This window comes from Astatotilapia calliptera, chromosome 10, assembly GCF_900246225.1.
Source record: "Astatotilapia calliptera chromosome 10, fAstCal1.2, whole genome shotgun sequence".
Classification (NCBI taxonomy): Eukaryota; Metazoa; Chordata; class Actinopteri; order Cichliformes; family Cichlidae; genus Astatotilapia; species Astatotilapia calliptera.
In genome coordinates, this window is record NC_039311.1 from 6,019,284 (window position 1) to 6,042,444 (window position 23,161).

Here is a 23,161-nt window from a genome sequence, read left to right on the forward strand (position 1 = left end):
GGTTCTACCAATCTTCATTATACTTTGGCACGAGAAAAGTGTCAACCATGGTAATCTCTGTATAAGATAAGATATACTGTATTTTTTCTAGATTTAGGAAATTCATTTGCTGCAGCAGTTAAAAATGCAACAAAATTAAAAACAAAAATATTATCCATCCATGCACTTATACTTGCACTTATCTGGGGCCAGGTCGCGAGGGCAGTAGCCTTAGCAGCGTGTCCTGGGTCTGCCCTGGGGCCGTCTCTCAGTGGGAGGTATCCGGAACATCTCACCCGGAAGGCACCCAGGGGGCATCCTTATGAGATGCCTGAATCACCTCAACTGGTTCCTTTCGATGTGGAGGAACAGCAGCTCTGCTCTGAGCCCCTCTTGGCCTGACAGTACCTATCAGCGGCCTCCGAACTCCTACAGGCTAACTAAGCCTGATAGGCCTCCTTCTTCAGCCTGGTGGCTCCCTTCACCTCTGGTGTCCACCATTTGGTTTGCGGGTAACCACCACGACAGGCAGCAACCACCTTCTGGACTCATGACCCCATGTGAGGGTAGGGACGTAGATCGACCGATAAATCGAGAGATTCACTTTTATACTCAGCTCTCTCTTTACCACGACAGGCCGGTACAGCGACCGCATCACTGCAGCAGCAGCAGCACCAATTCTTCTGTCGATCTCCCTTCTCCCGTCACTTGTGAACAAGACCCTGAGGTACTTGAACTCCTCCACTTGGGGCAGGAACTCGTCAGGCATAGACTTTCCCAGGGAGGATGAGGAGTGTGATCCCCCTATAGTTGGAACACACCCTCTGCTCCACTTTCTTAAAGATAGGAACTACCATCCCGGTTTGCCAATCCAGAGGTACCGCCCCTGATCTCCACGCAACACTACAGAGGCATGTCAACCAAGACAGCCCTACAACATCCTGGCCTAACGGTAGCTATCAGCAGCCTCCGAACTCCTACAGGCTAACTAAGCTTGATCGGCCTCCTTCTTCAGCCTGGTGGGCACCATTTGGTTTGTGGGTTACCACCACGACAGGCACCAACCACCTTGTGGCCGCAGCTCAGTGCAGTGGCTTCGGCAATGGAGGTGTAGAACATGGTCCATTCGGACTCAATGTCCCCACTCTCCCTCTGAATGCTGTTGAAGATCTTGCGGACTGGGGCCTCTGCCACGCGTTCCCAGAGCACCCTCACTATACGTTTAGGTGCGCCAGGTCTGTCCAGTATCCTCCTCCACCACCTGATCCAACTCACCACCAGGTGGTGGTCAGTTGACAGCTCAGCCCCTCTCTTTACACGAGTCTCCAGAACATATGGCTGCAGGTCTGGTGAAACTATTACAAAATCTATCATCGACTTGCGGCCTAGGGTGTCCTGGTGCCACATGCACTTATGGACACTCTTATGTTCTAACATGGTGTTCGTTATGGACAAACTGTGGTTTGCACAGAAGTCCAACAACAAAACACAGCTCAGGTTCAGATCAGGCAGGCCGTTCCTCCCAATCACGCCACTCCAGGTCTCACTGTCGTTGCCCACAAGAGCATTGAAGTCTCAGAGTAGGACAATAGAGTCCCCAGGTGGAGCACCCTCAAGCACCCCACCCAGGGACTCCAAAAAGGCTGGGTACTCTGAACCACCACTAAGCGCAGACGACAGTCAGGACCCGTTCCCCGACCCGAAGGCGCAGGGAACAAACCCTCTCGTTCACCAGGAGAAACGTCCAACGTACAGGCAGCAAGCCGAGGGGATCCTCTCACCAAGGGGAACTCCAGACTGAGACCAGCCCCTCTCCAGGAGAATGGTTCCAGAGCCCAGGCCATGTTTGAGGTGAGCCTGACTATATCAGAGAGGTGATGTTTCATGTCAGAATTGCTAGTCTTGGTAGCCGGGGGATCATTCCGCCAGGGCCTCCGCTCCTGGCTGCCGCCTGGCACACATTGCACCCAACCCCTACGGCACCTCCTCCAGGTGGTGGGCCCATATCCCTCTTTCGGGCTGTGCCCTGCCGGGCCCCATGGACCACCAGATGCTTGGGCACCCTGCCCCAGCCTGGCGCCAGTGCGGGGCCCCGGTAACCCTATCCCAGGCAAAGTGAACTGTTCCCTTGGTCTTTCACTCATAGGGTCGTCTGAATCGCTCTTTGTCTGGTCCCTCACCCAGGACCAATTTGCCATGGGAGACCCTACTGGGGGGCAAAAGACCCTGGACAACATAGCCCCTGGGATCCCAGGGACACCACATAAGGTAGTGATTCGTGGAGGGGATTAATATTATATATTAATATATCAGGTCTGGATGTACTGATGTGTGATCCAAAAAGTAAACACAAGAACAACAAAGCACATAAGTAAACATAAGAATTCATCCTTAGTGAAAAGAGTCTGGACATTCGAAACTGTCGTCTGCAGACCTCAATGACTAACTGAGAATAAAAAAACGATTCTGGTTAGTAGTTGTATGAGAGACAAAAAGTCTCACCACTTCAAAAAGCACAACACTATTTGAGGTCCACAAAAGGAACCCTAACAGTCAAAAATTTTGATCAGGTATCAAGAACCAAAAAACAAAAAACAACATACAACAAAACAAAAAAAGTTTACAAGGCAGAGAGAGCTCTTTAACTGAATATATTTAACTTCCTTCATGCGACAAGTAGTTATAGAGTTCCAAACTTTATTTCTGTAGTCATTGTGTGTTTTGTGATTATTTTACCTTCCTGGTCTTGTTATCACTGATTACTTTCACCAGTTTCTTGTTACCTGGCCTTTCCACACCCCTAATTAGCCCTCGGTGTATTTTAGTTACCTTTTATTTTGGACTTTATCAGCGAATAAATGGCTGGACTTTTGCTTCAAACTCCATCTTTCAGTGTATCTGCATTTGGGTCCTCACTTCAACACACACTCTGCACCATGACAATTAAACCAGCATTATAGAAAAGCCTTGAAGCTTCCACATGTAGTGTTTTGGCAAACATCATGCTTTTGTTTTTTAATTATTTATTTGTTTTTGGTAAGTTACTTTTTATGGAAGAAAACATGCTAGTTTATCAGCTAGCTTAGTTAGAAAGCTGCATTCCTAACGTACAGCTAATTAGTGCTAAGTAACGGACTACTAAAACGCTAAAACTTTACTCACAAAAACTGATTCAAGGTCTGTATCACATAGCAGACCATAATATTCATCAGATAATGCGACAAAAACAATTTTATATTAATATTATTTTTTTAATGGTGCCAAGTTGGAGCTGAGTCACATGCAAGTGTGCAGGCTTACTTTAAATAAAATTAAAAAAAAGTTTTTGTGAATTTTTTTGAAACTTTACATAAATTATAAAATTACAGCTTAAAAAAATGTTTAGTACTCACCTGTCTGACCATCTTCATCAGTTTACTTTCACACAGGGTGTGTCTTCTCTCATTCTTTCACGACACCCCGCCCCCAACTTTGATGTCGTCTCTCCCTCACTTATTCTGAGGCGATTGTTTTACAATTCTGCTGCTTTTTAATTAATTAATCAGTTAGATTAATGGTAATGTTATAGCTTTATCTGACGGTTTAAGTGCAGACAGAATTCATCCACATTTTGGACCAGAGGAGCAGCTGCTTTATTATAAACCATTCTGTTGTCTAAACCTGAAATCGGTGTAACAGCTGGCCTGTACGCTGTGTAGAGAAGAACATGAAAACAACGTATACCGTCATTTCCTGACCCGCCCAGGCATGTAAGTTACACATTAACTTGCTCCAGTGTTGTGCAGCAGTGTTGTATACCTCCGAGTGAAGAAGAATAACACACTACATGAAAGTAATGTGTGAGCTGTATGATTGGTCTTGTGTTCATTGTGGACTGATTTCTATAATTTGACTAATAAAGTTAAACACTGCAAGCTCACTTAGCTCACTTTAAAATATATCTCAGTTGTCTCCATGCATCTTGTATTGTTTAAGGGTCTGAAAAGGAAACTCCTACAAATACATATTTAATGAGGTCAGCTGCAAAAATAACTGTCCATGGGCCAACATGCTGCACCAGAGGAAACCCCTATTTTGGCATTAATAAGCTGCTATTGGGTTGGGACTTAATGAAGATGCTCATTGTCAGTTTGTGCATGACAGGCGTTGACAATGCAGGTATTCTGGTACCTGACCTTATTACATATGGTTACTTAACACAGAATATATTAAAAAAAAAAAAACAATGTAAATTTACCATGAAAACTGCAAAATAAAACTTTACTAAGAAGTAAAATACAGGTTTATACAGACACACACAACACTCAGCTACTGGGTGTAGGCCTGTGAGATAAAAAGTTACATTTATTTTTGAGTGTAGACACAGTTTTAGCTGACCTCAGGTCAGCAGGCGGCTTGTTCCAAAGACCTGGACTCTCATTTCATCTAATTCTTGGGACAATTAAAAGATCTGCACTTGATGACCTGAGAGGTCTGACTGGGTCTTAGACACTGAGCAAGTCAGAGATGTACTGGGAGACCAAATCACTGAGAGCTGTATGATCTAATAAAAGGATTTTAAAGGCAATTTTGAATTGAAGTGGGAGCCAATTAAATGACTACTGCACATTTTCTAACTAAGATTTAATGCTAAATTTTACCTGAAAAAACACATTATTTTATTTGTGAGAGTGTGTAACTATGATGGCTCAAAGCTCAGCGCTTAACCTGTTACTTTGTCCCGTGAAGCTGGCTTTATGGTCCTGCAAACGTGTCCCACCTGTGTAAACAATTCCGGTTGGACAGAGGGGGAGAGGGCTCCCTTGCAGTTTTCCAACAACCCGATTATGCATCTGTGGAACGTATGAATGGTGACATGTTCACAATCACTGGGAATGGGAATACTGCAAAACAAAAAAGTTCAACATGAAAAGCACAGATGTTCCATTTATGCTGCAGCAGACACTTTTCATTGTTTTTAATGTTTCACTTCAGCTCTCTGTATGTGATCATTTTTGCTCTTCTCTATGGTTGGCTCTCACCAACAACAGCAAAGGTAAGAGTGGCCCGCAGACCAGCTGTACAGCATACTTTGTGCATCCAGCTGACAGAAGAGCTTTTTGCAGGCTGATGGGCCAGTGAATGCACTGCCTCTGCTACACCATAAAACTCACTTGACTCTTCACTCATCCTTCAGATCTGAGCCACTTTCCCCTCATCAGTAATAAACTACTTTCAGCTGCTGACCACAGTGTAGCTCTACATGTTTGATTTGGCAGAGATTTACATAGGATGTCCTTCCTGACGCAACTCCAAAGGGGATTTGTGTCTCATTTATTGAAATCGAGTGAAACTGAACTGGGACATATATTGAAATATATCAAAATACAGCTGTTAATGTGACTGTGTTTGTATGTCTGAACCTGAAAATATCTAATATAAAAATATAAATAAATAGTCTTTTGTTTGTCTTTTAAGCAAGAGGCCCAAGAGGCCCAGTATCTTTGCTGTTTCTAGGACGGCACTCTTCTGGACAGAGATCTTGGGTGTCGTTGCTGGGATCTGTTGGAACCACCTGCCCAGTTTGGGAGACCCAGAGTGCTTCGATTACCTCAGGGACTTCCTTCACTCTCCACATCTTCTCTAACTACTCTCTTAGCCCTTGGTATTTGTAAAGCTTCTTGTCTTCCTTCTTCCTGATTTTGCTGTCACTTGACATCGCTCCCCATCACTGGGGCCTTCTTCCTCAGCTTAACCTTTGCCAGTTTGTCCGTTTGTATCTGGAAGTTACAATGAATCTTAGGTTGGTCATTCTTATCCTAGGGGGTGTGTCCCATTTTTACCTTAGGCCATAGTCATCAAGGGTGTTCCTGCATACTATGCCACTTGGTTATGGCGTTCCATGTATGCTCTGCCCGCTAGCATCTTACTGTAAGATTACAGTTTTCAGTTATAGAGTTTGAAAAACATTTGCAATATGTTACTATACTAATTTGTCTAATTACATTACAGGTACAAATATGTTGTTACTTGCGTTATAAAGATTCTTATCTTTAACTTAACTTATCTTAACGGCTGCTGGACAGAAAGAAAAAATAACATTAAGTGAACATGTTTTTTCTTCATTTAATTCATGTGTAGGAGAAAGAAAATGCAGCAACACAACTTTTCAAGAAAGGAGATACAGACTTTGTACACTGATTTACATTTAAGGAAGGTAATGTGTTTGTATATCTATATAGAAACAGAGGTGATAGAGTTTAATCTAAAAATGGGAAGAAATTTTAAGGCAGTTTAAAACCCAAGTGGTAGAATGTAACTGAGTATGTTTATTCAAGTACTTTCCTTATGTGTTTGACTACTTGTGTCTTTCTTTTCATGCCACTTTCTGCTTCTGTACTCTGCTCGATCTTAGAGTAAAATATTGTCATTTTGACTTCACTAGATTTACCTAAAAAGCTTAAGTTAATTTAGCTTTGCACACAAACCACATAAAGAAACAAGATGATTACAGGATTAGTTGACATAAAATTAGCAACTATTTTATTTAAAGTACATGTGGGAGAATTTCTCTTTTCAGAATTTAGATTAGTACATGTTGCTGTTTTTAGTGAGTAAGTCCAAGTAAAGTAAAGTAGGTCAAAGCAGTGATTTTAGTTTGTTAAACAGTTGTTGATACGAAACTATAATTCTAAGACTTCATGCTCAGTGCAGTCTTTTTGCCACTAGAGGGCAAACTTTGTTTAAAAGTTAATGGGTAAATGAAGTGTTCAAAACAACATAAAAGAGAGGAGCGTCTGCAATGACAAGGATCTTGGCTCCTGACCGCATGTAGATATTTATATATTAAAGTAAATTTATCAAACATGTATGGGACATTGTCTGGTCTGTAGTCTGTTACAAGTCAAGGTTCTGTGTTTTGACATTTACTTTATACCAGAAAACAGAAAAATGTATCAATGTAAAGATAAGTTCATACTCCTCCCCATTCAAACCTCTTGTTCCTGTAAGGATGTGGTGTATGTAGACAAGTACAAGTGCTCTCCACATCTAATATACACATTCATGGTACTTAATATTTAACTCATGAAACAACTGGAGAGACTTTATGTTTTGCAAACAAAGAAAATATGTGTGTGACACAGAATTTCCCATTCTTTCTAACAATATGGTCAAAGTGTATTTATTCTTCATTTTCACTAATGATCGCTTCGTGGTGACCCTTTAGAAAACAATTCTCACTTCTTCTCACTTCTTCATTTTAGCATCACTGTGGATTTTTGTGACAATTACAGCAAGTCCTATTTGAATGTTCAAATGAGCATCTTATTATTTTTATAAGCTTCAAAATGTTTCATTTGCTTACATTAAAAACACTTTTGAACTACTGGTACAAATTAGGTTTCAAGATTAAAAAAAAAGAGAGACTTGTAGTGCATGTAGCAGCTTTTTCCACTGAGTGATTAACAGCCAGAGGTGAGACAAGGTTATGACCTCTGCTGGGCTGAAGTGAAGGGCAGGGCTGCAAGGCAGCAATTAGCAGTGACCACATAATGACAAAACTCCGAGGTCTAGCTAACTTTCCTTTGCTCTTAAACAAGCACAATCTCTGCCAACAAGACAGCTGTTGTGCATTTGTTTTTAGATTTGTATGTAAATTATTTTCACTTTGCCATAACAGATCATCTGCCGCTCTATCTCTAGCATCCTCTTCTGTCACACCAACCCTACTGCGTGCCTTCTTAAACTACATCCATGAACCTCCTCTGACATCTTTCTCTTTTCCTCCTGCCCAGCTACGCCATATTCAGCATCTTTTGCTCACTACATCCACCGTCCCTCCGCTGTACATGTCCGAACCATCTCTAACTTTGCTCCACCTGAGCTGTCCCTCTGATGTACTCCTTTCTAATCCTGTCCATCCTGCTCACTCCCAGTGACAATCTAATCATCTTCATCTCTGCCAATCCCAGCTTGGCCTCCTGTCTTTTTGTCAGTGCCACTGGTTTCCTAACCGCACATCACAGCAGGTGTCACTATCATCTTGTAAAGCTGAACTTTCAGTCTTGCTGTTGACCCTCTTTCACAAATCACCTGGACACTTCTCTCCACCCACTCCAACCTACCTACCCTCTCTTCTTCTTCTCTCTTGTATACCTCAAGTGTATCATGTCTTGTTTCGACCAGCTTTTATTCCTTATCTCTTCAGAGCATACCTCCAGACTCTCTACTCTCACTGTAGACCACAGTGTCATCTGCAAACATCATAGCCCGCGGAAACTCCTGACAAACTCCTACTTGACCTCATCTGTCAACCTGTCCATCACCATCACCAAGAAGATCCCTGATGTAATCTAACCCCCACTTTGAATCCATCTGTCACTCCTACCTCACCGCTGCCTCACTGTCCTCATATATGTCCTGCACCACCCTCACATACTGCTCTGCCACTCCTGACTTCCTCACGCAGCACCACAGTTCCTCTCTTGGTACCCATATACTCTCTCTAGAGTCACAAAGACACGGTGCACCTCTGTCTGACCTCTATAATCAAAGCAAACATCACATCTGTGATGCTCACTGATTGTCACCTCTCTTCTTAACTCTCACATGTGAGTACTCTCACATCTTCTCATTCCATTTACTTCGCTCGTTATTACATTTCCTTGTTTCCATTTCTGTCTTTAATCACTTTAACCTGCTGCACATCCTTTCAATGCACACATTTCTTCACCACTTCACATTTAAAGAAGAAAGGGATGGGACAAATCTGACCGTGCGACCAAGCTACTCAGCGTCAAAAGACTATTGCTATTGCTGTGTGATTTATTAAAATTACTGAAGGTTGCATTACACCTGCTAGCTGCAAATAATCATGTGCAGTTCCTTAAAGTAGACAGAAAGAAAACATATTACTAACAGAGAAATAGTTTTCTATACGATGATCACTGCGAAAAGTGCAGCCTTACCTAATGTCCACCCTACTGTTACTCATTTATATTAAGATTTTAAAATCTAGTTGGTACTGCTTTCAGAACTACACATGACTGTTTGCAGCTAGCAGGTTGTTAATGCTATCCATCAAGTCTAACAGCACCTCAGCTAACACCAGCTAACAATATTAGCTTGGTAATAGTAATAAATCACACAGCAATAGTACATTACATAGTTATAAAAAGCATGACAATATATCAAGTAATCCAACGTATTCAGAATACGTTACAAATTACATTTTGAGCCATATATTCTGTAATCTGTAGTGGAATAAATTTAAAAATGTCATCTTCCAACACTGCAAAACTGTGTAATTTTAAAACTGTATATATACTGTATATTCTGTGTGTTTATTATCTCACTCTTATTGCCTGTTTATGCACTGTCCTTATCTTCAACGTCATGCTGCTCTGTTGTATCTTAATTGCCCCTTGGTGATAAAAAAAGTCTTTCTGATTCTGGTACAACTCATTATAAACCTTTTCTTCTGCCCTCTCATCTCTTTGGTATACACCTTGCATCCTAACACTCCTGCCTACTTTCTTCATTTCCCTAACTCTTCAGTTCTTTGTTGACTTCTTCCTTCGCATACTTTCATACTTTTGTACTTCCAATGCCACCATCAAGTCTCTTCTTTTCTGTCTTCTTTTCCCTGTCCAAAGGATACACCAAACACTTTGGCTGTTTCTGTCACCACCACAGTTCTATCTCATCTGGTAACTCTTCCTTACCATCCGCAATCTGTCTCAACTCTTACCTGAACTCTAAGCAACAGTCTTCTACGGGTTTTCTTCCGGCACCCTGTATAGTCAACAGCATTAGAGACAGTCATTGTTAACCCAATCCAGGATGGAAAACTTATCGTTTGTGATTCACATGTTTGATTTAGCTTTTAGTTTTTTCACCCATCTGATGCAACCCTCCCATTTCATCTGGGCTTGGGACAGGCAGTAGAAGTACACTGGCTTGCGCCCCCTCATCACTGGGTTGATTATGATTCATACTATCAGTCTGGTGAATTCAACTATGCTCTCTGCGAACTCTTATCCAAGTCTTGTAAAGTTCAACTCGCTAGCTATAGCAATGCTCTGTGGTCAGAGAGCCCCACTTTAACTGCTGTGGGTTGTGTGGGAACTATCCTTCAGACTCTTAACTTTGACCACATGTTCCAACACTCCAAGTGGACCCTATAATGATAACCCAGCATAATGACTGACTTCTTGTTAGAAGGAATGCTCTATGAACATACGCCGCTGCTTTTTCTTTCTTTTCTTTTTTTTTTAAAAACCTGGAATCTTTGTTGTGTGCAAAAAAAACTACTAATACTAAGGAACATCAATCACGGTTAAGTGTAGAGTTTAGTGTCTTCTGCCCTGGAAAGTAACATTTTTTGTAGCAATTTATGTAATTTGTATTACAGCTCCATTTCAAATGCAGTTGGCATGCTGCATAAAACATAAACTGAGCAAACTGAAGGGTAAAATCAATCAGGTCAAATCTTTATTTCATTGAAAACAGTATAAAGAAATGGATGGATTTGCTGTGATTTCCAGACCTGTAGACCAGGGGCCTGCACTAATAACAGACAAAATTCAATAGTAGAAATCACTGCATGAGCTCGGGAACACTGCTGAAAACTATAATGGACTGTGGTGAAGTGGTTAGTATCACTTGTTTTGACATATCCAAATTTGAAAATGACTCTGGAAATCATAGACGATGTGTTTAATAGGCTAAAGAGGAGAGTAAGCATTAGCACACAGTTCAGTCATTCATTCATGATGGAAATGCACACTTGTGTGTACTACACGAATAACTTCTACATCCGCCAAGGTCCCATTATTGCTGAGCAACGTATGCAGGCTTTGAAGTAAGGCTTTCAGCAAGACAATGCCTGCCAAACAAAACACTGCAGATATTTCACCATCATGGCAGAAGAGTGAAAGATTCTTGGTCCAGACATGACAACAGTTTGCACATATGAAATATGTGACAAAGAATGTATCGTACTGTTGAGCAGCTGAAATCTTAAAGCAAGCAAAAACAGCAAATTAGTCTCCTCGGCTCAAAAACACTTAAGAGTGCGTTTCAAAGAAGCAGCAACTCAACATGCAGCAGACTTTCAAATGAAAATAAGTTAGCAGAACAAAAAATCCAATGATTTCATTGCATTGTGTTTTTTAATCAGTGTTTTACACCGAGGCCGGTGATTCATATCATGATTCAAGGAAAAGGGGAGGAAGTGTTCCTACATTCCTGTGCGAAGGAAACTGTTAGACATGTCATGACATCAGTACTGACAGATCTGCAAGGTTTTGTTACATGACATAAATCACTGAGGGAAGGTTATAGAAATGTTCTGCTTATGGCTAAATTAGAGAGTGCATGTTTTTTAGTGGCCCAAACATTACACGTGCTGGCATGGCAACCAGCCTGCCTTTCTGACCCGACTCTAACAAAAACAACTCAATCGGCTGCTGCTCGTATCTCAGAGGCAGGCCAAACACTTGATCACGTATATATCTGGACGATGATAACTAAGTAAGTAACTGCTCAGATCTTTCACTCATTTTTCAGCTGTTATGAATAACTGCACTGAAAAGTGATGACAACATATTTATTAACCCCGGTTACTACGCACTCTTCTCGATAAGCAACCTTCTACTTTACGAGTGTTATTTTTCCGCCTCATAAATCAAAACACTTTCAAGTTTTGAGAGAGAGATAAACCACTGGAAACGTCTCTAATGTTGCAGAGTAAACTTCAACATGCCTCTATGATTAATAGCCAACACTGTGACAGATATCCAGTGAATAACACTTTCAATGGTGAGCTGTGCGTGCTGAAATACGCAGAACCCGAACCCGTTTCAACCCGACGACTAAGATTTTATAGCAGACGTGTATGCTGAAAGGGATTACCGCACCCCATTACACGTAACTGCCAGTAATTTCAGACAGAGTGATTCACAATTGTTGTGTCATTTGGTTTACTGTTTTTAACATATTTGAAAAATATCACATCACATCAGCAAAGGATGTGTGTTTCACGCAGGTATGTTTCTTCAGCGTGTGCCGACAGATTATACCACAGGTCAGGCTGAAGCTCGGACTACAGACGTCAGGTCTCACTTTGTGACTCTAAGCAGGCTCATCATCTCCTTTTGCAAGGGGCAAAAATGACAAAGATATACTGATCGGCACATAAATATTTACATATTAAAATTAGTTAACCAATTAATGTAGTTTAAAAAAAAAACAATTTCTCACTTTCTTTTTAGCTCCAGTTGCAAGTTGCTTTGAAATGAAGATTTTACATATAAAATATATACAGAGAAATCAAAAAAGTGAGCTGCTGGTTTTCATGTTGTGCAGCTGCACAACGTTAAAACTATTGAGAAGCGAAGTGAATAATATTGGTCTCTTTGCTACAATGTGCTGTTCTTCTGGAAAACCTGACTTCTTATCCTTCACGTGGTGTTACTTTGCTATGTTCCTCCCATCTAAAATGTATTGTTAAAACCAATAAAACCCACAATATGCTTGGATTATGACTTATGTTACTTGGTTATTTTGTGTTTAAAGTGTAATAAGATGTTACTGCAAAGGATAAGTTGATAGGCTTGTATTTCTGGTACAGTTACTTAAAATTAATGTTTCCAATTGCTAATATTTCCAAAGGATTGCAGCGTTTTTGCAATAAAGGGGATTAGTGTGTGGCAAATGAAATTACTGCCACGAATGACCACAGATTGGCAGTATTGGCACTGATCACACTGATTTTTAGACAAATGAAGAAAAGAAAGAAGTTGTGGTGTGAGAAATAGCAGAGGGGCCGAGATAACCACAAAGTTATTATCTGAGAGGAGGCTTTTTATTGAGGTGAGAAAATTCTGTGGCAGACACCAAAAACATACATTAACATACCACTGCAAAGCCAAGGTTAGCGAGCCTGGACTTTACTCACTTATTACCCCTAACTATCCCTTAGGAAATATACATCTATAATGTTTGGCACACAGACCTCTAATAACAAACGGCTAACAACCAGTCATTATGGGGGTTTGAGCAAGAGATTTACAAATCTTAGGTTCAGCAGCGTTGGACTGGTTCCTCCTGCTTGAAAATTGTTATTCTGTCAAGGGCACGGCGAGCGGCGTGATAAAATCTTGTGATTTATTCTCGGTGGCTGATAATTACTGGTGTCTTGTCACCTGTCAAAAATGAATGGACGGGGAGAGTCCGAGGCTGTAGTCTTCATGCTCTTTACACCACAGCAGTAAATCTGACATGTTTGTGAAGCCATAAATCAATGCCTGCGATAAAGCCTGTGCGCTTCATGGAGCTGAGCAGCAATGGGCTGCACTTTTCAAACCATTTAAGCTATGGAGGTATGCAGGGTTATTTGAAAGGTGTGGTAAGTACAGTGGTTTAAGTGGTTGCTTTATAACTTCACAGGAATGGTCAATTGCAAACCAAGGCAGAAAAAAGTTTGCAAAGTTACAAGTTTGCTGTGCAAAAATCTTAGGAGTGAAAAATCTTAAGATCTATGCTTTTAAAACATGTAAGTGAGAAGGATTTTTTTTAATGAAGCATGGACATATGAATTGCAAACTATACATAAAAACGTCTATGTATGCAAACTATACAAAGAAAAGCACCTGAACTTCTTTAAGTTGCTGTCCAGACGTGTTTCTTTCCAAGCTCCTTAGACTACGATGACCTGGATGACTGAGAACTTTCACAGACACAGTCACAGTGTGGGCACATTATAAAGTAACACAGTCTGTAATACAGTAATGTACTGCACAGGAAAACTGCACACGTTCACATTGATAGGTGGCACATACTTTATGCTTCTTCCCTGTTATTAAAATGATTTGTGGTGATACGTGAGATTTAACATTATATTGTTAACTGGCAATCATGTATGTATATTCCAAAGTAACCAGTGATTTAGCCCTTTAACAGATGGTAGTGGATGTATTTGTGTAAGTTGGCTTTAAAGTCCTCAAAGAAAATGCATTCTTATTTTCCACATACTTAACTTAAAATGGGTTTGGTGTAAAGACTCAACAGTTTTTTTGAGACTTTTAAAAATGTCTGTGTTTCACTTGTTTTTAGCAAATAGTGCAGAAAAAATGTAATCAAGGTATGAAAAAACTTTTTTCATGTAGGTTTATGTATTCAGTTATATTCAGTTAAAAAACATAGGAACCAAACATAACCCAGGTGAATAGAAAATACTGTTTTAAATGATATTTTAATTAATATTTTTATATTAGATGACCTCTAAGTTGCTACTTCTGAATAAAGACAAAACTGAGGTTATTGTGTTTTGCCCTAAAAATTTTAAAAACATGGTGTCTGATCAGATAGTTATTTTAGACTAGAAAAATTTGCATTTCCTGCGAAAATGCAGTGTGGATGCTTAAAGCTGAAGCTGTATGCAAAAACTAGCTGAAAAAGCTGAAAAGTTGCAGAAATTGTAAAAACTTTGCAGAAGCAAAAGAAGTTTGCTAAAATGGAATAACTTAGCAGAACTGCAATATCTTAGAGGAAACATAATACTTGGCAGAAATACAATAGTATAGCAGAATTTAGCAGAAATATTGTAACTTACCAGAAACATGATAACTTCTCAAAAATACAAGAATTTAGGAGAAATAGTATAAGATAACAGAAAGAATATATTTAGCCAAAAATACTTAAACATTACAGAAACACTATGATTTAGAAAAATAGTACAACAGAGCAGAAATATTGTGATTTACCAGAGACACTGTGATGAACTATGAATATTGTAATTTTAAATTGAGACTATGTTTTAGCACAAATATTATAATTTGGCAGAAATACTATAATTTAGCAGAAATACTATATTAAGCACAAATCCTATAAAAAGCAGAAATGGTATGATTAAGCACAAATACTACATTTAGTAGAAATACTTTGTTTTAGCACAAATCCCATAAAAAGCAGAAATACTGTACTATGATTTAGTAGAAAAACTATAATTAATCAGAAATACTAAATTTAGCAGAAATACTATATTAAGCACAAATACTATGAAAAGCAGAAATAGTATGATTAAGCATAAATACTACATTTAGCAGAAATACTATATTAAGCACAAATCCTATAAAAGCAGAAATAGTATATTAAGCACAAATCTTATAAAATAGCAGAAATAGTATGATTTAGCACAATAGTAATAAGTTAAACAGAAAAATTGGAAAAGCAAAATGGACAGCTGAAAAAATGCTGAACATGCTGAGGGTCCCTCAAATATACTTGTTAAATGACAAAAATCTGCAAAAAATTTATTACAGCCACACAATCACAAATATGTACACATGAGGAAACACACATGCACAGAGAGACCCACACACAAGATCCAATTCAGTCAACCAGTCTAAATATATTGAATTTAAATCTTAGAATGAGATCATCCCATTAAAAGCCTTTCTCTCTCTCTCTCTCTCTCTCTGTCACACACACACACACACACACACACACACACACACACACACACACACACACACACACACACACACACACACACAGGGAGAGAGAAGTAAGTTTCTAGGTCAGCCTGGGAGCTGGTGAATTTGAATCCACCAATCAGAGAGGCTGTGCACTTTTCCCCACCAAAACAGGTGCATCTGTTTACACACGCAGCAGCACAGAGAGACACAGGATTTTTGCAGTCTATTTCTCATAGTGACGACTCCCCTCAAACAAATGACCGTAATTTCCTAACCGTAGGGGCTAGAACGGTCATTCTTACACCGTTTTGTTCAGAAGAGATGGGGGAATCTTCAAGTGTTGACAATTTAATATTAAAATATGAATTTTTAGAGATATATGACATGGATGACTTGTTGACTTAGAAGCCACGAATTCCCCAATATGCAAATTTGAATGCCTGAGACCACATATGTGATTGGCTGGCTGGGAAGCCGTGCAGGCCCTGATTTGTGGGTTTGAATTCCTCAGCCCTCAGATATGATTGGCTGGCTTAGAAGCCACGAAGGCCCCAATATGCAAATTTGAATGCCTCAGGACACTTATTTGATTGGCTGGGAAACTGTGCAGGCCCTGATTTGAAAATTTGAATGTCTCAGTCCTCACAGAGGATTGGCTGCCTGGGGACCTGGCAGAAATATATAGAAATACTATTATTAAGCATAAATACTACATTTAGTAGAAATACTATGTTTTAGCACAAATATTATAAAAAGAAGAAAAACTATAATTTAGCAGAAATACTATATTAAGCACAAATCCTATAAAAAGCAGAAATACTATAATTTAGAACAAATAGTATAAAAAGCAGAAATACTATAATTTAGCAGAAATACTATGTTAAGCACAAATCCTATAAAAAGCAGAAATACTATAATTTAGCAGAAATACTATATTAGGCATAAATCCTATGAAAAGCAGAAATACTGTATTTAGCACAAGTACCGAAAAGTACCAGAAATACTATGATTTAGCAGAATAGTAATAACTTATTGAAACACAAATGCACAGAGGGACACACAAACACAGGCTCTAATCCAGTCAACCAGTCTAACTATGTTCAATTTAAATCCTACAATGACATGCTGTCAAATAAGGGCAGGGTCCTCTCTCTCCCACTAAACACACACACACACACACACACACACACACACACACACACACACACACACACACACACACACACACACACACACACACACACACACACACACACACACACACAGGGAGAGAGAAGTAAGTTTCTAGGTCAGCCTGGGAGCTGCTGAATTTGAATCCACCAATCAGAGAGGCTGTTTACGTTTTCCCGCCAAAAAAGGTGCATCTTTTTACACACGCAGCACTGAGACATAGACCTGCTTCTTTCATTTTATTTCACATAGTGAGGATTCCCCTCAAACAAATGACCATAATTTCCTAACCATAGGGGCTAGAGCGGTCATTCTTACACCGTTTTGTTCAGAAGAGATGGGGGAATCTTCAAGTGTTGACAATTTATCATTAAAATATGAATTTTTAGAGATATATGACATGGATGACTTGTTGACTTAGAAGCCACGAATTCCCCAATATGCAAATTTGAATACCTGGAGCCCACATACATGATTGGCTGGCTGGGAAGCTGTGCAGGCCCTGATTTGTGGATTTGAATTCCTCAGCCCTCAGATATGATTGGCTGGCTTAGAAGCCATGAAGGCCCCAATATGCAAATTTGAATGCCTCAGGACACATATATGATTGGCTGGGAAACCGTGCAGGCCCTGATTTGAAAATTTGAATTTCTCAGTCCTCACAGAGGATTGGCTGCCTGGGGACCTGGCAGAAATATATAGAAATACTATGATTAAGCATAAATACTACATTTAGTAGAAATACTATGTTTTAGCACAAATACTATAAAAAGCAGAAATACTATAATTTAGCAGAAATACTATATTAAGCACAAATCCTATAAAAAGCAGAAATAGGATGATTAAGCATAAACACTACATTTAGTAGAAATACTATGTTTGAGCAAAAATCCTATAAAAAGCAGAAATACTATATTAGGCACAAATCCCATAAAAAGCAGAAATAGTATGATTAAGCATAAATACTACATTTAGTAGAAATACTATGTTTTAGCACAAATAGTATAAAAAGCAGAAATATTGTAATTTAGCAGAAATACTATATTAGGCACAAATCTTATAAAATAGCAGAAATAGTATTATTTAGCACAATAGTAATAAGTTAAACAGAAAAATTGGAAAAGCAAAATGGACAGCTGAAAAAATGCTGAACATGCTGAGGGTCCCTCAAATATACTTGTTAAATGAAAAAATCAGCAAAAAAATGCACAGGGAGAGAGAAGTAAGTTTCTAGGTCAGCCTGGGAGCTGCTGAATTTGAATCCACCAATCAGAGAGCCTGTGTACTTTTTCCCGCCAAAACATGTGCCTCTTTTTACACACGCAGCACAGAGAGGCACAGGATTATTGCAGCCTATTTCTCATAGTGAGGACTCCCCTCAAACAAATGAAAATAATTTCCTAACCGTAGGGGCTAGAGCGGTCATTCTTACACCGTTTTGTTCAGAAGAGATGGGGGAATCTTCCAGTGTTTACAATTTATCATTAAAATATGAATTATTAAAGATATTTGACTTGTAATGCACCATAACTGAGTAGAGCGAAGCAAAAACTGCCTTGACTTGCCCTCAAACAACGCTTTCTAACTCGAAATCTATTTGGAGTATCGATATCATTCTTTCACCGTAAGAGACAGCAGGCTTTGGTGAACAATCATGGAAATTTTCAGGTCTCTGTGGAAATCCAACAAAAAGTTATGACGAGAGAAAAAAGTGGTTCATTTCCACAGTTTGAAATCTGAAGAAATCTGAGCGAAGGACAAATTTCCTACCCTCAAACAAGTCCAACTCATTTCAGAACGGTAATAGGTGAGAAAATAATTCTTGAATTGTGAGCGTCACGAGTGTCTGAAGATATACCGGGACAAGCCTCATGTCTTAACTTTGCTTCGTTAAGGAGATATGACGATTCGAATATGCCTCTCATTACAGAAATGCAGCGGTGATTTTGAACAAACTCTCCATTGACTTTATATGGAGAGTTTTCTGACCTTGTGTTAGTCTGAGGAGATTTGCCAAAATTCTATAAATCCCACAACAATGATGGTGACATTTTCTGAAAGCCAGCAAAAATACCTACGTTTTGATGTATAATTTGTGGAAGTTGAGTGAAAATTGAGCAAGTAGCAGGAAGTTGTTCGGACATGAAGTGAAAATTGCAAAACCTTCAGTGGCACACTGGAAGCCAAGAGCATAGCAACCATAACAACACATGTATTTTGTGAAAAATCACAATTTTGCAACTCAAAACTTTAAGAGGCATAAAAGTAAAACAGTAAAAGATTTGAAAAAGCTGAATCATACCTGAATAGCCCAATAATTTGTGAACATTTTAAAATTTGAATGGTTGTTCTAGGTGAAAGTATGAGGAAGTAGTTAAGTTTCAAAAACAAGCAAATTTTAGCAGAATTGCTGAAGTTTCCCATTCATTTCAATGGGACAAATTAAAGGAAAAAAGCTTAATATTTTAAAAAGTATAATAGCAAAAAATAGCAAAAGTCATAGCCGGAAAGAGCAAAAATAGCAGAATAGTTTAAAATTTGAACGGTGAAAATCGGCTGAAAATTGTGGAAGTAGTTCTACGGCGAAAAGTGTACGGAAGCAACTTGAAGAATAACTAGAAAAATTTGCATTTCCTGCGAAAATGCAGTGTGGATGCTTAAAGCTGAAGCTGTATGCAAAAAGTAGCTGAAAAAGCTGAAAAGTTGCAGAAATTGTAAAAACTTTGCAGAAGCAAAAGAAGTTTGCTAAAATGGAATAACTTAGCAGAACTGCAATATCTTAGAGGAAACATAATACTTGGCAGAAATACAATAGCATAGCAGAATTTAGCAGAAATATTGTAACTTACCAGAAACATGATAACTTCTCAAAAATACAAGAATTTAGGAGAAATAGTATAAGATAACAGAAAGAATATATTTAGCCAAAAATACTTAAACATTACAGAAACACTATGATTTAGAAAAATAGTACAACAGAGCAGAAATATTGTGATTTACCAGAGACACTGTGATGAACTATGAATATTGTAATTTTAAATTGAGACTATGTTTTAGCACAAATATTATAATTTGGCAGAAATACTATATTAAGCACAAATCCTATAAAAAGCAGAAATGGTATGATTAAGCACAAATACTACATTTAGTAGAAATACTTTGTTTTAGCACAAATCCCATAAAAAGCAGAAATACTGTACTATGATTTAGTAGAAAAACTATAATTAATCAGAAATACTAAATTTAGCAGAAATACTATATTAAGCACAAATACTATGAAAAGCAGAAATAGTATGATTAAGCATAAATACTACATTTAGCAGAAATACTATATTAAGCACAAATCCTATAAAAGCAGAAATAGTATATTAAGCACAAATCTTATAAAATAGCAGAAATAGTATGATTTAGCACAATAGTAATAAGTTAAACAGAAAAATTGGAAAAGCAAAATGGACAGCTGAAAAAATGCTGAACATGCTGAGGGTCCCTCAAATATACTTGTTAAATGACAAAAATCTGCAAAAAAATTTATTACAGCCACACAATCACAAATATGTACACATGAGGAAACACACATGCACAGAGAGACCCACACACAAGATCCAATTCAGTCAACCAGTCTAAATATATTGAATTTAAATCTTAGAATGAGATCATCCCATTAAAAGCCTTTCTCTCTCTCTCTCTCTCTCTCTCTCTCTCTCTCTCTCTCTCTCTCTCTCACACACGCGCACACACACACACACACACACACACACACACACACACACACACACACACACACACACACACACAGGGAGAGAGAAGTAAGTTTCTAGGTCAGCCTGGGAGCTGGTGAATTTGAATCCACCAATCAGAGAGGCTGTGCACTTTTCCCCACCAAAACAGGTGCATCTGTTTACACACGCAGCAGCACAGAGAGGCACAGGATTATTGCAGTCTATTTCTCATAGTGACGACTCCCCTCAAACAAATGACCGTAATTTCCTAACCGTAGGGGCTAGAGCGGTCATTCTTACACCGTTTTGTTCAGAAGAGATGGGGGAATCTTCAAGTGTTGACAATTTAATCATTAAAATATGAATTTTTAGAGATATATGACATGGATGACTTGTTGACTTAGAAGCCACGAATTCCCCAATATGCAAATTTGAATGCCTGAGACCACATATGTGATTGGCTGGCTGGGAAGCCGTGCAGGCCCTGATTTGTGGATTTGAATTCCTCAGCCCTCAGATATGATTGGCTGGCTTAGAAGCCACGAAGGCCCCAATATGCAAATTTGAATGCCTCAGGACACTTATTTGATTGGCTGGGAAACTGTGCAGGCCCTGATTTGAAAATTTGAATGTCTCAGTCCTCACAGAGGATTGGCTGCCTGGGGACCTGGCAGAAATATATAGAAATACTATTATTAAGCATAAATACCACATTTAGTAGAAATACTATGTTTTAGCACAAATATTATAAAAAGAAGAAAAACTATAATTTAGCAGAAATACTATATTAAGCACAAATCCTATAAAAGCAGAAATACTATAATTTAGAACAAATAGTATAAAAAGCAGAAATACTATAATTTAGCAGAAATACTATGTTAGGCACAAATCCTATAAAAAGCAGAAATACTATAATTTAGCAGAAATACTATGTTAGGCACAAATCCTATAAAAAGCAGAAATACTATAATTTAGCAGAAATACTATATAAGGCATAAATCCTATGAAAAGCAGAAATAGTATGATTTAGCAGAAATACTGTATTTAGCACAAGTACCGAAAAGTACCAGAAATACTATGATTTAGCAGAATAGTAATAACTTATTGAAACACAAATGCACAGAGGGACACACAAACACAGGCTCTAATCCAGTCAACCAGTCTAACTATGTTCAATTTAAATCCTACAATGACATGCTGTCAAATAAGGGCAGGGTCCTCTCTCTCCCACTAAACACACACACACACACACACACACACACACACACACACACACACACACACACACACACACACACACACAGGGAGAGAGGACTAAGTTTCTAGGTCAGCCTGGGAGCTGCTGAATTTGAATCCACCAATCAGAGAGGCTGTTTACGTTTTCCCGCCAAAACAGGTGCATCTTTTTACACACGCAGCACAGAGACATAGACCTGCTTCTTTCAGTTTATTTCACATAGTGAGGATTCCCCTCAAACAAATGACCATAATTTCCTAACCATAGGGGCTAGAGCGGTCATTCTTACACCGTTTTGTTCAGAAGAGATGGGAGAATCTTCAAGTGTTGACAATTTTTCATTAAAATATGAATTTTTAGAGATATATGACATGGATGACTTGTTGACTTAGAAGCCACGAATTCCCCAATATGCAAATTTGAATACCTGGAGCCCACATACATGATTGGCTGGCTGGGAAGCTGTGCAGGCCCTGATTTGTGGATTTGAATTCCTCAGCCCTCAGATATGATTGGCTGGCTTAGAAGCCATGAAGGCCCCAATATGCAAATTTGAATGCCTCAGGACACATATATGATTGGCTGGGAAACCGTGCAGGCCCTGATTTGAAAATTTGAATTTCTCAGTCCTCACAGAGGATTGGCTGCCTGGGGACCTGGCAGAAATATATAGAAATACTATGATTAAGCATAAATACTACATTTAGTAGAAATACTATGTTTTAGCACAAATACTATAAAAAGCAGAAATACTATAATTTAGCAGAAATACTATATTAAGCACAAATCCTATAAAAAGCAGAAATAGGATGATTAAGCATAAATACTACATTTAGTAGAAATACTATGTTTTAGCACAAATAGTATAAAAAGCAGAAATATTGTAATTTAGCAGAAATACTATATTAGGCACAAATCTTATAAAATAGCAGAAATAGTATTATTTAGCACAATAGTAATAAGTTAAACAGAAAAATTGGAAAAGCAAAATGGACAGCTGAAAAAATGCTGAACATGCTGAGGGTCCCTCAAATATACTTGTTAAATGAAAAAATCAGCAAAAAAATGCACAGGGAGAGAGAAGTAAGTTTCTAGGTCAGCCTGGGAGCTGCTGAATTTGAATCCACCAATCAGAGAGCCTGTGTACTTTTTCCCGCCAAAACATGTGCCTCTTTTTACACATGCAGCACAGAGAGGCACAGGATTATTGCAGTCTATTTCTCATAGTGAGGACTCCCCTCAAACAAATGAAAATAATTTCCTAACCGTAGGGGCTAGAGCGGTCATTCTTACACCGTTTTGTTCAGAAGAGATGGGGGAATCTTCCAGTGTTTACAATTTATCATTAAAATATGAATTATTAAAGATATTTGACTTCTAATGCACCATAACTGAGTAGAGCGAAGCAAAAACTGCCTTGACTTGCCCTCAAACAACGCTTTCTAACTCTAAATCTATTTGGAGTATCGATATCATTCTTTCACCGTAAGAGACAGCAGGCTTTGGTGAACAATCATGGAAATTTTCAGGTCTCTGTGGAAATCCAACAAAAAGTTATGACGAGAGAAAAAAGTGGTTCATTTCCACAGTTT